The sequence below is a fragment of the Sapajus apella genome, unplaced genomic scaffold (assembly GCF_009761245.1).
Source record: "Sapajus apella isolate SASKATOON/1434 unplaced genomic scaffold, GSC_monkey_1.0 scaffold98, whole genome shotgun sequence".
NCBI classification, from domain to species: Eukaryota; Metazoa; Chordata; class Mammalia; order Primates; family Cebidae; genus Sapajus; species Sapajus apella.
In genome coordinates this window covers 983,119-996,583 of record NW_022437038.1, presented here as the reverse complement: position 1 = coordinate 996,583, position 13,465 = coordinate 983,119, and the positions used below count along the sequence as shown (strand labels likewise).

Below are 13,465 nucleotides of genomic sequence, written 5' to 3'. Positions count from 1 at the left end.
TGCCAGTCTCGGCTATGTCTTTATCAGTGTGTGAAAATGGACTAATACAGTACTAATGTGAAATTGAGAAACAAATTCCAAAATGAAAAAAGACACTTTGAATTAAAAGATTTTCAGAAAACTATGTGATTGTAAACATGGGTTCAGTCATTTTGATTAATAGCATTTTTTCCTAATATCATATCAATATGCAGAGACTAATTAAATAATTAAAAGTTAAATTTGATTTTTTACCTAATGATATTCCAAGCTACTATATATTGGAGCTAATTTGGCAGCATTGAGAACTTGAATTATTACTTTCTTTGGTTTTATTGTGATAAAACACACTCTAATTGATTAATTGAAAAATATAATAAATCCCTTATGAGCCTGAATAACCCAATATAAGAGCTAAACATATATGTAAACACTAAAAAAGAGCAATAACACATCTACATGAAAAGATGAAAATAACAACAAGAAAATACCACATGTTACTATATACAAGTAAATAAAAAACATAGAGGAAACAGGCTACTTTTTATCAAAATGTAATTTTCCAAAATTTTCCATGGTTGTAAAACATTTATTTTGACATATTATCATAAAATAAATTGTTAAAAAATTTGAGTGTCTGCCACTAAATAATACATCAAGGTAAGATATCTCTCACGTACACTTTTATCTAACCTTGACAAAGAAAATAATTCAAATATTATTAAAAATTTTATGACAAGCTAACAAAAAATAAAGTGGTATGAAGCCAAAATAGCATTAATAATAAAACATTGAAATAATTTAAAAGCTTGAAGTTACCTCTTATGAGTGTAGAAACAATAATTATATATATAAATCCAGGAAAGAGACTCTCACAGTATATTAAAATAAAACTTTACTAAGATCATGTATGCCTCCTCCTCCCTCTTCTAAGCACAGATGGGTTGTTCAATATTATGACATTAGAAAATCATAATATTATGGGACCCCCTCATCATATATGCAGTCTATTGTTGACTGACTTTCATTATGCAGTTCATGAGTGTAAAGTCAAAAAGAGTCCAAAAGTTAAAAAAATTAAACATTTTACAAATTTTTAATGATCTAAAATTATTTCAAAAGAAAAATATTTTTTATAAACTTAGTGCAGCCTAAGTGTACAGTGTTTATAAAGTCTACAAGAGTGCAAAGTAATATCCTAGGCCTTTACATTCACTTACTACTCACTCACTGACTCACATAGAGCAACCTTCTGTCCTGTAAGCTCCATTTATGGAACATGCCCTATATAGGTATACCATATTTTATCTTTTATATATTCTTTTACTGTACATTTGTATTGTTTAGATATGCTTACATATACAAATTCTGACCATTTTGCTTTCATTTCCTACAGTATTGAGTACATTAACATTCTCTAAAGGTTTGTAGCCTAGGAGAAATATGCTATTACATATAGTCCACATGTGTAGTAGGGTATACCACCTATGCTTGTGTAAGTACGCTCTATGATGTATGCACAACAAAATTGCCTAGTGATGCATTTCTCAGAACATACTCATGTCTCTAATTGATGCATGACTATATATATGTTTATATATTAATAAACATATATATACACACATATATATAATTTCAACAATATTGTTTGAGCTTGAATGAAATAATACAATAACAATTTCTAAGAACTCTAAGCAAAACAAGAACAAAAGTTAAATTATATAGTTATAATATGAGTACTAGAACAGATGCAAAGTTTGCCAGCATCATTTAGCATTGTAGTGAAGCTTTTAGTGACTACATGATATTCAAATAAATTGCAGATTCAATGTGAATGAAGATATTATTAATATTAATTAATACATATGTACAATCTGGCAGAGATGCTGTAGTGATTTCTTGGTCAATACTAGAATTCAAAACCTTCAAAAAATATTGAAAAGTCAAAATCAGATATATTTAAGTCTACAAAAAAAACCTATTTTGCATAAAATGTTACCACAAAATAGCGAGATGATGCAAGTTAATAAATAATCTTTGGATTTTGAAGGATATAATGTAGATTGAAAATGTGTTCTATTCATTAAAAAAGGGTTTTTACTAGGAAAATTTTATAGAATAGAACAATGAACAAATTTTACAAATGAGAATTTTACCAATGAAAAATCTAAATGGATAAAGAAACATATGAAAATGTTATATTTATATTGTTTGAACTGGGAAACAGGCAGAGATTGTAACAGTTTAGAGGGCTGAGAAGAAGACAGGAAAATGTGGGAAAGTTTGGAACTTCCTGGAAACTTGTTAAAGGGTTTTAATCAAAATGCTAACAGTGATATGGACAATGAAGTCTAGGCTGAAGTGGTCTCAGATGGAGATGAGAAACTTGTTGAAAAATGGAGTAAGGCTCACTTTTGCTATGCTTTAGCAAAGAGAATGATGGCATTTTGCACTGACCCTAGAAATCTGTGGAACTTTGAACTTCAGAGAGATGATTTGAAATTGGAATTTATATTTAAAAGGAAAGCAGAGCATACAAGTTTGGAAAATAGCGAGATGATGCAATAGAAAAGAAAAACCCATTTTCTGGAGACAAATTCAAGCCTGCTGCAGAGATTTGCATAAGTAACAAGTAGCCAAATATTAATCACCAAGACAGTGAAAAAAATGTCTCCAAGGCATTTCAGAGATCTTGTCAATGATCTCCAATCACAGGCCCAGAGGCCTAGGAGGGAAAAATTGTTTCATGGACCAGGCCCAGTTGCCCCTGCTCTGTGCAGCCTTGGGACTTGGTGCCCTGTGTCCAAGCCACTCCAGCTTCAGTCCTGGCTAAAAGGGGCCAAGGTACAACTTAGGCCATTGCTTCAGAGGGTGTAAGCTTCAAACCTTCATGGCCTCCACATGGCATTGGGTCTAAAGATGCACAGAAGTCAAAAATTGAGGTGTGGAAACATCCACCTACATATCAGAAGATGTATGAAAAGGCCTTCATGTCTAGACAGAAGTCTGCTGCAGGGACAAATTCCTCATGGCAACCTCTACTAGAACAGTGCAAAGAGGAAATCTGGGGTTGTAGCTTCCACACACAGTCCCTACTGGGGCCTAGTGGAGCTGTGAAAAGAAGGTCACTGTCCTCCAGATCCTAGAATGGTAGATCCACTGGGATCTTGTACTGTGTACCAGGATAAACCACAGACATATTAAAGCAGCCAGGCCAGAAAGCTGTATACTGCAAAGCTACAGGGGCAGAGCTCCCCAAGGCTGTGGAAGCCCACCTTTTGCATCAGTGTTCTCTGGATGTGAGACATGGAGTCAAAGGAAATTATTTTGGACCTTTAAGATTTAATGTTTGCCCCACTGGGTTTCAGACTTGCAGACTTGCATGGGGTCTGTAGTTCCTTTGTTTTGGCCAATTACTCCTATTTGGAGTGGAAACATTTATCCAATGCCTGTACCCTCATTGTATGTTGGAAGTAACTAACTTTCTTTTGATTAGACTTTGGACTGTGAAATTTTGGGTCAATGCTGGAATAAGTTAAGACTCTGGGGAACTGTGGGGAAGACATAATTGTGTTTTGGAATGTGAAGATTTGAGATTTGTGAAAGGTCAGATGTGAAATAATATGGTTTGGCTAGGAGTGCCCTCCCAAAACTGCTTTAATTGTAATTTCCATAATCTACACATGTCAAGGAAGGGACCAGTTAGGAGGTTATTGTATCATGAGGGTGATTTTCCCCATGCTGTTCTCATAGTAGCATCAATACCATTCAGAAAACATGACCTCATTCAATGCAGTAAATAAGGCACCAGGGATCAATCCTGTATATAAGAAAAAATATGTGACTTTTAAGACAGAGAATTCATATGCACCTAAAGTAAAATAAATTTTTAAAAAGTTGGCAAAAAAAAAAAGAGAATTCAAAATAATGGTGTTGAGGAAACTAAGGAAATTCAAAATAATTCAAAGAAGGCATTCAGAATTCTATCAGATAAATTTAACAATAAATCATAATCATTAAAAAGAATCAAGCAGCAATACTTCAGCTGTAACATGCAATTGGCATACAGAATAATGCATGAGTCCTTTACTAGCAGAACTGATCAAGCAGAAGAAAGAACTAGTAAACTTGAAACAGGTTATTTAAAAATACATAGTCAAAGGAGACAAAAGCAAAAATAATAAAAATAAAATGAAGTACACCTACAAGATCTAGAAAACAACCACAAAATGGTAAATCTAAACCTTACTCTCCTTAAAAAAGAAGTAATGATAAACATAGGGATAATAACATAAAACTTACCAAATCTAGAAAAAGATATTAATATCAAAGTATAAGAAGGTTATAGAACACCAAGCAAATTTAATCAAAAGAAGAGTATCTTGAAACTTTTAATTAACCTCCTAAATGTGAAAGATAAAGGAAAAGCTCTAAAGGCACCAAAAGAAAATTTAAAAATAGCATATGATGGATCTCCAGTAAGTTGGGCAGTAGACTTTTCAGTGGAAACTTCACAAGCCAGGAGTGAAAGGTACAACGTATTTAAAGTGCTGAAGGAATAAAAATCTGTCACTATAGAATAATACATCTGGTAAAAATGTTTTTTAAACATGAATAAGAAATACTTTCCTAGACAAAGAAAAGCTGAGGGATTTTATTAATACCAGAGCTGTATTACAAGAAATTCTAAAGGGACTACTTCAGTCAGAAAACCAGAGTATTAATGAGCAATAAATAATTACCGGAAGGTACAAAACTCGCTGGTAATAGCAACTACAAAAAAAAAAAAAAAAAACCCAGAATATTATAACACTTGAACTGTAGTGTATAAACTTCTCTTATCCTAAGTAGAAAGACTAAAGAATAAACCAATAAAAAATAACTATGACAACTTTTCAAAACATAGTCAATACAATAAGATATAAATAGAAACAACAAAAGTTAAAAAAAGAAGGGGGACAAAGTTAAGACGTAGAGTTTTTATAGTTTCCTTTTAGATTAATTTTTTTATGCAAATTGTGTCATTAGCAGGTTAAAATAATGGGATGTAAGGTAGTGTTTGTAAGCCAAATGGTAACTTTAAACCAAAAAACATACAATAGATACATAAAAAATAAAAAGCCATAATCTAACTCATATCACCAGAAAAATCATCTGCACTAGAGGAAGACAGAAAGAATAGAAAGTAGGAAGAGAAGACGACGAAACAACCAGAAAACAAAGAACAAGATGGAAAGAGTAAGTACACACTTATCAATCATAACATTAAATGTAAATGAACTAAACTCCAATAAAATGCACAGACAGGCTAAATAGATAAAAGAACAAGAATCACTGATTTGTTACCTAAAAGAAACACACTTTGCCTATAAAGACTTAGGTAGACTGCAAATAAAAGGATGAAGAAAGACATTCCACGTCAATGGAAACAAACAAACAAAAATCAGGAGTTGCTACACTTATCTCAGTGAAGCTATACTGCAAGAAAAAAACTATAAGAAGAAACAAAGATGGCCATTGTCTAATGACACAAGGGCCAATGCAGCAAGGGAGTATAGCAACTTTACATATATATACATTCAACAGTGGATTCTCAGATATAAAAACAAATGTTATTAGAGCTAAAGGGAGTGATAGGCTCCAATACAATAATAGCTAAAGACTTCAACGCCATATTTGCAGCATTGGACAGATCTTTCAGGCAAAAAACCAACAAAGAATCATGAGACTTCATCTTTACTATTGACCAAATAAATACAATAGATATTTACAGAAAATTTTATCCAATAGCTGTGGAATACACTTTCTTTTCCTCAGCACATGGATCATTCTCTTGGATGGACCACATGTAACAAAACAACTCCTAAAACATTAAAAGCATTGAAATAATATTGGGCATAATCTCTGACCACGATAGAATAAAGCTAATAATTTAAAACAAGAGGAATTTTAGAAACTATATAAATACATAAAAAAGTAAAAAGTATGCTACTGAATGACAAGTAGAAAAAAATGAAATTAAGAAAATTGAACAATTTCTAGAAACAAATAACAATTATAACACAACATACCAAAACCTATGGAATACAGCAAATCCAGTAGTACTAAGAGGGAAGTTTACCACTGTAAATGCATACATTAAACAAGAGGAAAAACTTCAAATGAACCATCTAACAATGCATCTTAAAGAATTAGAAAAGCAAGAGCAAACCTAACCCAAAAATACTAGAAGAAAAAAGTAATAAATAATAGGGCAAAAAAATGAAATTGTAATAAAAATACAAAAGACCAGTGAAAAAGTTGGTTTTTTGAAGATTAAAAAAAATAATAATAAAGGATCCAATAAAAACAGAAATTAAAAAAGAGACATTATAATGGATACTGCAGACATTCAAAGGATTATTAGTGGCTACTATGAGCAACTATATTTCAATAAATTGGAAAAATCTAAAAGAAAAGAACAAATCCCTAAATAAATACAGCCTACCAAAAATGAACAATAAAACATATAAAACTTGATAAAATGGATATCAAGTAATGAGATAGAAGTCCTATTAAAATCACTCAGTAGCAGAAAGCCCAACACCTGATGGCTTCACTGCTGAATTCTAGCAAACATTTAAAGAAGCACTAATATCAACCCTACTAAAACTATTCTGAGAAATAGATGAGGAGGGAATATTTCCAAACTTATTACACGATGCCAGTGTTACCCTGATATGAAAAACAAATGAAGACACATAACAACAAAATAGCTAAATGACAAAACCTCTGATAAATATTTATGCAAGAATTTTAAACAAAATACTATCTAAACAAATTAAACAATATATTAGAAATACCATTTATTATGACCAACTGGAATTTATGCCAGAGATACAAGAATGGTTCAACATATGAAATCAATTAATTTGATACATTATATAAATAGAATATAGGATAATAGCCATAAGACCATTTCAATTGATGCTAAAAAAGCTTTTGAGCATTTGATACTATTCAACATTCTTTCATGATAAAAACCTTCAGAAAACTGGGGATAGAACAACCCTAAACATAATAAGAGCCTTATATAACAGATCCACAGCTAGTATTATACTTGATGACGAAAAACTGAAAGCCTTTCTTCATAGATCTGGAACATGACAAGGTTGCCCAATGTCACCACTGTTATTCAACACAGCATTGGAAGTTCTAGTTAGAGTAATCAGACAAGAGAACAATATACAGGGTATGTAATTAGAAAAGGAAGAAGTCTAATTACCCTTGGTTGCAGATGATCTAAGATCTAATTTTATATTTGGAAAAGCCTGAACACTCAATGAGAAAACTACTGCAAATTCAGTAAAATTGCAGAATGCAAAAGCAACATACAAAAATCAGGGGCATTTTTATATGCCAACAGTGAACGATGTGAAAAAGAAGTAGAAAAGGGAACCCCATTTACAACAGCCACATATTAAATAATTTAGGGATAACCCAAAAGAGTAAAGAAATCTCTATAATGAAAACTGTAAAACACTAGTAAAAAAAATTGAAGAGGATACCAACCAGAAAGCAGAAAAATATTTCATGTCCATTAATTGGAAATGTTAATATTGATAAGATGCTGGTACTCTACAGAGCTATTTACAGATTCAATACAATTCCTGTTAAAATACCTATTATATGCTTCACATAAATAGAAAAAAAAATCTAAAATTCATGTAGAACCATGAAAGACTGAGAATAGACAGCGCTATCCTAAGCAAAAAGAACACAACTGGAGGAATTTTATTGCCTTACTTAAAATTACACTATGGAACTGTACTAAGCAAAACAAACAGCATGCTATTGTGATTGATTAAAAACAAAAACAAAAACAAAAACCAGAAACATAGACCAATGTAACTGAATAGAGAACCCAGAAATAATCCATTCACTTAGAGTGCACTTGTTTTTGACAAAAGTGCCAAGAACATATGCTGGGAAATGAACAGTCTCTTTAATAAATAGTGTTGAGAGAACTGGATATTCACATACAGAAGACTGAAACTCGACTCCACTCTCTCTCCGTATAGAAATATCAAACCAAAATGGATTAAATACTTAAATCTAAGACCCCAAACAACAAAACCACTACAAGAAAACACTGGAGAAAATATCCCAGACACTGGTATGGGCAAAAATTTCTTGAGCAATATCCCATAAATACAGGCAGCCAAACAAAAATAGACAAATGGGATCATATCAAGTTAAATGCCTCCATATAGTAAAGAATACAATCAACAAAGTGAGGAGACAATCCACAGAATGGGAGAAAATATTGATAAACTACTCATCCAAAATGTGTTCATCATATTATATATTTAATATTCCTATTTTCTTGCTGTCTTCTCACTCCCTGATATTGGTAACTTATATCCTATGTATTTTTTCTCTGATCAGTCTTGCTTTAATTTGATCAGATTTATCGATCTTAAAAATAGTTTTTGGTTTCACTTATTTTCTATAACATTTTTCTGTTTTCTGTTTTATTGGTTTCCATAATGATCCACATTACTTCCTTTCTTCTATTTACTATGTGTTTAATTTGTACTCTTCACTCTAGTTTAAGGTTGATGCTTCACATATTTTTAATTTTTGAATTTTAATATTTCAGAAAAGTGGAGTACACATTTATAATCCCATCACTGACAAATTTTTCCACTGTAATTATATTCCCTACTTGCTCAGGTGTTTTACTTTACACTACAGAACACCTCAAATTCTGTCTAAATTTTTCTTGCAACATTTCTGTCTAGGGTAGTTTAGTTAATTAAACTAGTTTGATAATTCAGATTTGGCAGGTAAATTTTTTTCTGTTTCAGGAATTTCATGAGGTTTTTAAAATTCTTGGTATTTGAGAGAAATGGCATATTGTCACCTCTACAGGACTGTGCTTTCCTTGGAAAAAAAATATATTTTTGCAAGAATACTTTTGAAAATGGCATAATCTTTGAATATGAAAAGTTATGTCAATATATTTTCATTAGAAAAATATGTTTACTTTAGTGTTCAGCAAAAATATTGTGTCTTATAGTAGAGCTCTTTGAATAAATTTGTATTTAATTTAGAAGACTAAGTGTTGCCAGCTTTGGTTAATGTGTAAACTTCACGAACCCTCTTTTCAAATTATGTTTCCATTTTCTTTATTTCCAATGTCATGTGGCTAGGAACTCACATTCTGCAACTGGCTATTTCAATTTGGCACCTTACTCTTGCTATTTCAATTTGGCATCTTACTTCAATCAAGGAAAACAATTTGCTATATTTTAAGCACAACTGTGAATTGCATGTATTTTAAGGAGTATGTGCAATCCTAATTGCAAATTTGATTGGCGTTTTTCATAAGTGTTTTCACTGTTATGATTTTTGGAATGCCTTTCATTATCAACTTTATTCTTTGTAGTATCAAACGCTAATTTATGTATATTCCAGGGAACCGCCAGTTTTATTTTGGAGTCCAGTTTGGTGCTGTTTGTCAATCATATGCTTCATCATTCTGTCACTTCTGACAGCTCAAAGGAGTGAAATCAAAAGCTTTGTATTTTCATTAGCTCTTGAATTTGGCAGGAATAATTTTCTCCTGAAGATAGTTCTTTTTATGAATCTCTTCTTATGAATAGAAAAAAACTTAATTCATTTTAATTAGATGATTGTTCAGTTATGTATATAAACTAGGTAAGCTTGACAGAAGAATAAATCTTTTCTGTGAGGAATTGAAATTATCTTGATATAAATGAAATCTTCCTTTGCTGATATTTTGTGATTCCTAGCTAAAGAGCCTATAGTATCATTATTGCTATGCGTGGAATTGTCACTTCTAGCTCTAACACATTAAAAAATTGTCAATTTCTCTCAAATCCTCTAAAAAACTAGAAATAACTAGAAATATGCATCTAGCTATTAAATAAAATTTAAACATTTTTCCTGTGACATGTGCTAGTCTTGGAGTTTAAATTTCCTAGCATAAGCCTTCACTTTATAAACCTTTAGTTTTCAGAGGAAATTCTGCATTAACTAACTTTTTGGTACTTAAGTCTACTCACAAACTACATTCTTGTACACTTTGAGGAAGAAGAGCTATCTGACTAAATGATCAGAAGTATAATGTTCCAAATGTATATTGTATTAAGGAATGTATAATATAGAATAGAAAAAAATAGTAAAATATGAGAAAATGTCCAAAGATAAAAATGAGTGTAATATGTGGGAAGTTATAAGATAGACAATGCCTTGAAAAATTGGCGAAACTCAGAAAATAAAAAAAACGGGAAAAAAATCATTATTAAAAAAACACAAACTCATTTTGAAGTTTAGACTATAATTGATGTTGGATATAAAATCACTTTTTAAAGAAAGAAAATCACCCCTTATCTATTAATCACTTATTTAATGTAAGTATTACATTTTTTAAAAATTTCCAGGTTTTAAAATAATTGGATGACTAGTTGAGAGTTTCAAATTATCTAGGTCATACACAAATTCACAGCATATATAGGAAGATATGTATGTTAATTCATAGCATACATGATGTATGTTTGCGTATGTATATGTGGTTTGTGTGTAATTGTATTTAGTTTTTATCGTCAAATTCATCATCTCCAAAAGCTTTTTCATCTATACAGGTCACAGCAGAATAATCAAAGAGAACTTCTAAATTTTGAAGACAGCTGTTTATTAAACCATCAGAATTACTTCTGTCTAGAAGTTTCACTAATGACACTTATTTATTTCTTGTCAGCTATTTGGATCTAATACCACAACTTTTATAAAAATAGTATCTGTTGACATTCCTCAATTATTTATCCATTTATCTACTGAAGGGCAATCTTGCTGCCTCTAAATTTTGACAATTATGAATAAAGCTGCTATAAACACCTGCATGCAGATTTTTGTGTCAGCATACATTTTCAACTCTTTTGGATGAATACCAAGTAGCAAGATTGCTGGATTATGTAATAAGAGTTCGTTTAGTCTTGTAAGAAACTGCCAAACTGTCTTCCAAAGCTTATGTACTATTTCACATTCCCACCAGCCATGAACAAGAGTGCCTGTTGCTCCACATCCTTGACAAAATTTTCTCTTTTCAAAGTTCAGGATTTTGGTCATGCAAATCGGTATATAGTGATATTTCATTTTTGTCTTAATTTGAAATTCTGTAATAACATTTGATATTAAGCATCTTTTTGTATGCCTGCTTCCATTTTGGTGAGATGTCCACATGTTTTGACTATTTTTTAATCAGATTGTTTATTTTCTCATTGTTGAGCTTTAAGAGATCTTTATATATGCTGAGAATTTATTTGATGATTTTAATCATAATTTATGATTCACTGATTAATTGATTGAAAATTTATTCAGTAATTTAGATGCCGTAAGAACCATTGAAAGGAATAATCTGATACATGCTCATTGTACAATCCTGCTCATTAGTAATACTAAGCCAAGAATCTGATAGCTATCCCACTCTGTTGAATTACATGTTTCCATGTGTGTGATTTTGATAAATAACAAAACATCGATACACGATATCATGCTTTTTCCTTTTCCTTTTTTTTTAACAAGCAGCTCAATGATGTGGGAGGTTGGTTAGTACAATACAGAGAACAGAGAGAGAAAGTATAAAATGGCACTTGACACCAATGCTAATATTTATCTCATTATGGTTATAACTAAGGATATTATTAATATTTGTGTTGCTTGTTTTTCTTTAGAACGCCAGTAACTTGAACTTGAGGTATATATACAATACACACACAACCTTAAGCAAAATACTTTCCATAAGTAACACTAGATTTTAAAACATTGGAAAACTGAATATCTGTGCTAATTTGTATTTTGACTTAATGGAACAAGAAAAAATTATACTGATAATAAAGCTTTTAAAATACAAAATGTCTTCCTCTCTTCTTGTATTTACCACCAGGCTACACAATGTCCTGAGAGGGTTTATTATGAGAAAAATGTCAATCACAGCTTTAATAACTTACTTGGGAAAAAACTAATGAGAAAGCAAACTGGAAGGTGAGACTTCATATTTGTTTCCAAATAAGTGGTTTAATTTTTCTTCATAGTGAAAAAGTTTAAATCAGTTTTTATAAAATATATCTAAACCATTAATTTTTGCAGTTTTCAGGTAAAGTCCAGCACTTAATTTATACAAAGTTTATGAGAAAAGGTCAGTAGAGATCATTTAATCTTAAGTCATGACATCACCTACTCAAGTCCTAGGCACGATCTCTAACCAGTTAGAGCACAGCATGCCTGGATATGCCACTGGTGATCTGTAATAGAAGTCAGCTTCAAACACTGGGAGATTTCTGCTACAGTCGTGCATTATTTAACATCTTTTTTATTAGCAAAAATCAGCAGTCCAGCTTTTCTTAGGTCCTCATGTGCTAACATTTCATAAAGTTCTTCTCTAGTTACAGAAATCCTCTCTCTGTATACTGTCCACAACAACTATTACAAAAGTTGGTAAAGGATGGTAGTTACTCCTGCATTATTCAGCCCAACAATAACTTTGTGCTCCTGATGATTGAACAGTCTCCATATTCTGGTTAAGAGAATTCCCATTCCTGGGCCGCAGACCCCACTCCAGACACCTGGGCCACTTGGCCTCCCCTGGCTCAGGCTAACAGGGAGGAGAGGGACGCGTTGGAGCCTCCACCTCTACTGCTTCTCCTGAGCTGGCCACGGGACCGCTTCCAGGGAACCCAGGGGAGGCCGAAGCCCAGGCTGCCCTGCCATGGGCGAGGGCCCTACCGCTGCCGCCAGGGCACTTGCCTGGCTTGCGGACATCGACGCAGTGTTCTCTGAGAGGAGCCTCACCGGCCACCTTCCTCCCCCAGCTCCTCTCTCTCTTTTCCTATTAAATTTCTGTCTGGTTGTTCTATTTATTATTGAAAGTGGAGTGTTGAGGTCTCTTATTATTATAGAATGGTTTACTTCTCATTCTAATTCTGTCAATGGTTGCTTCATGTATTTAGGGTTAAATTTGGGGTGCATACATATTTATAATTATTACTCTGTTTAGTGAACTATTTTATCATTATGTTATGCCTTTCTTTGTCTCTTTAGACAGCTTTTAATGTAAATCCCATTTTGTCTGATACTACTGTAGTCACCTTGCCCCTCATTTGATTAGTATTTTCGTAGAATATCTTTTTCCATTCTTTTATTTTCAAACTATGAGTGTGATGATATGTAAAGTGAGCCTCTTGTGGACAGCATATAGTTCAGTCTTTTTGTTTTGTTTTTATCCATTCAGCTTATCTATTTTTTTGAGGGGGAGTTTAATCCATTTATATATAAAGTAATTATTGATGGGAAAGTACTTCTGCCATTTTGTTGTTTTCTGTATGCCTTATATTTATTTCTTCCTCATTTCTTCCATTACTGTCTTTGTTTGATTTTTTTGTAATGACACATTCTGATTACCTTCACACTTTAAAAATATTCT

The 13,465-nt window shown here is 32.1% G+C and overlaps 1 pseudogene; it reads right to left on the bottom strand.

Annotated features, from left to right (window-relative positions):
- Positions 1-12,011: 12,011 nt before the first annotated feature.
- Positions 12,012-12,579, bottom strand: LOC116536081 (annotated as a pseudogene).
- Between the last annotated feature and the right edge of the window lie 886 nt (positions 12,580-13,465).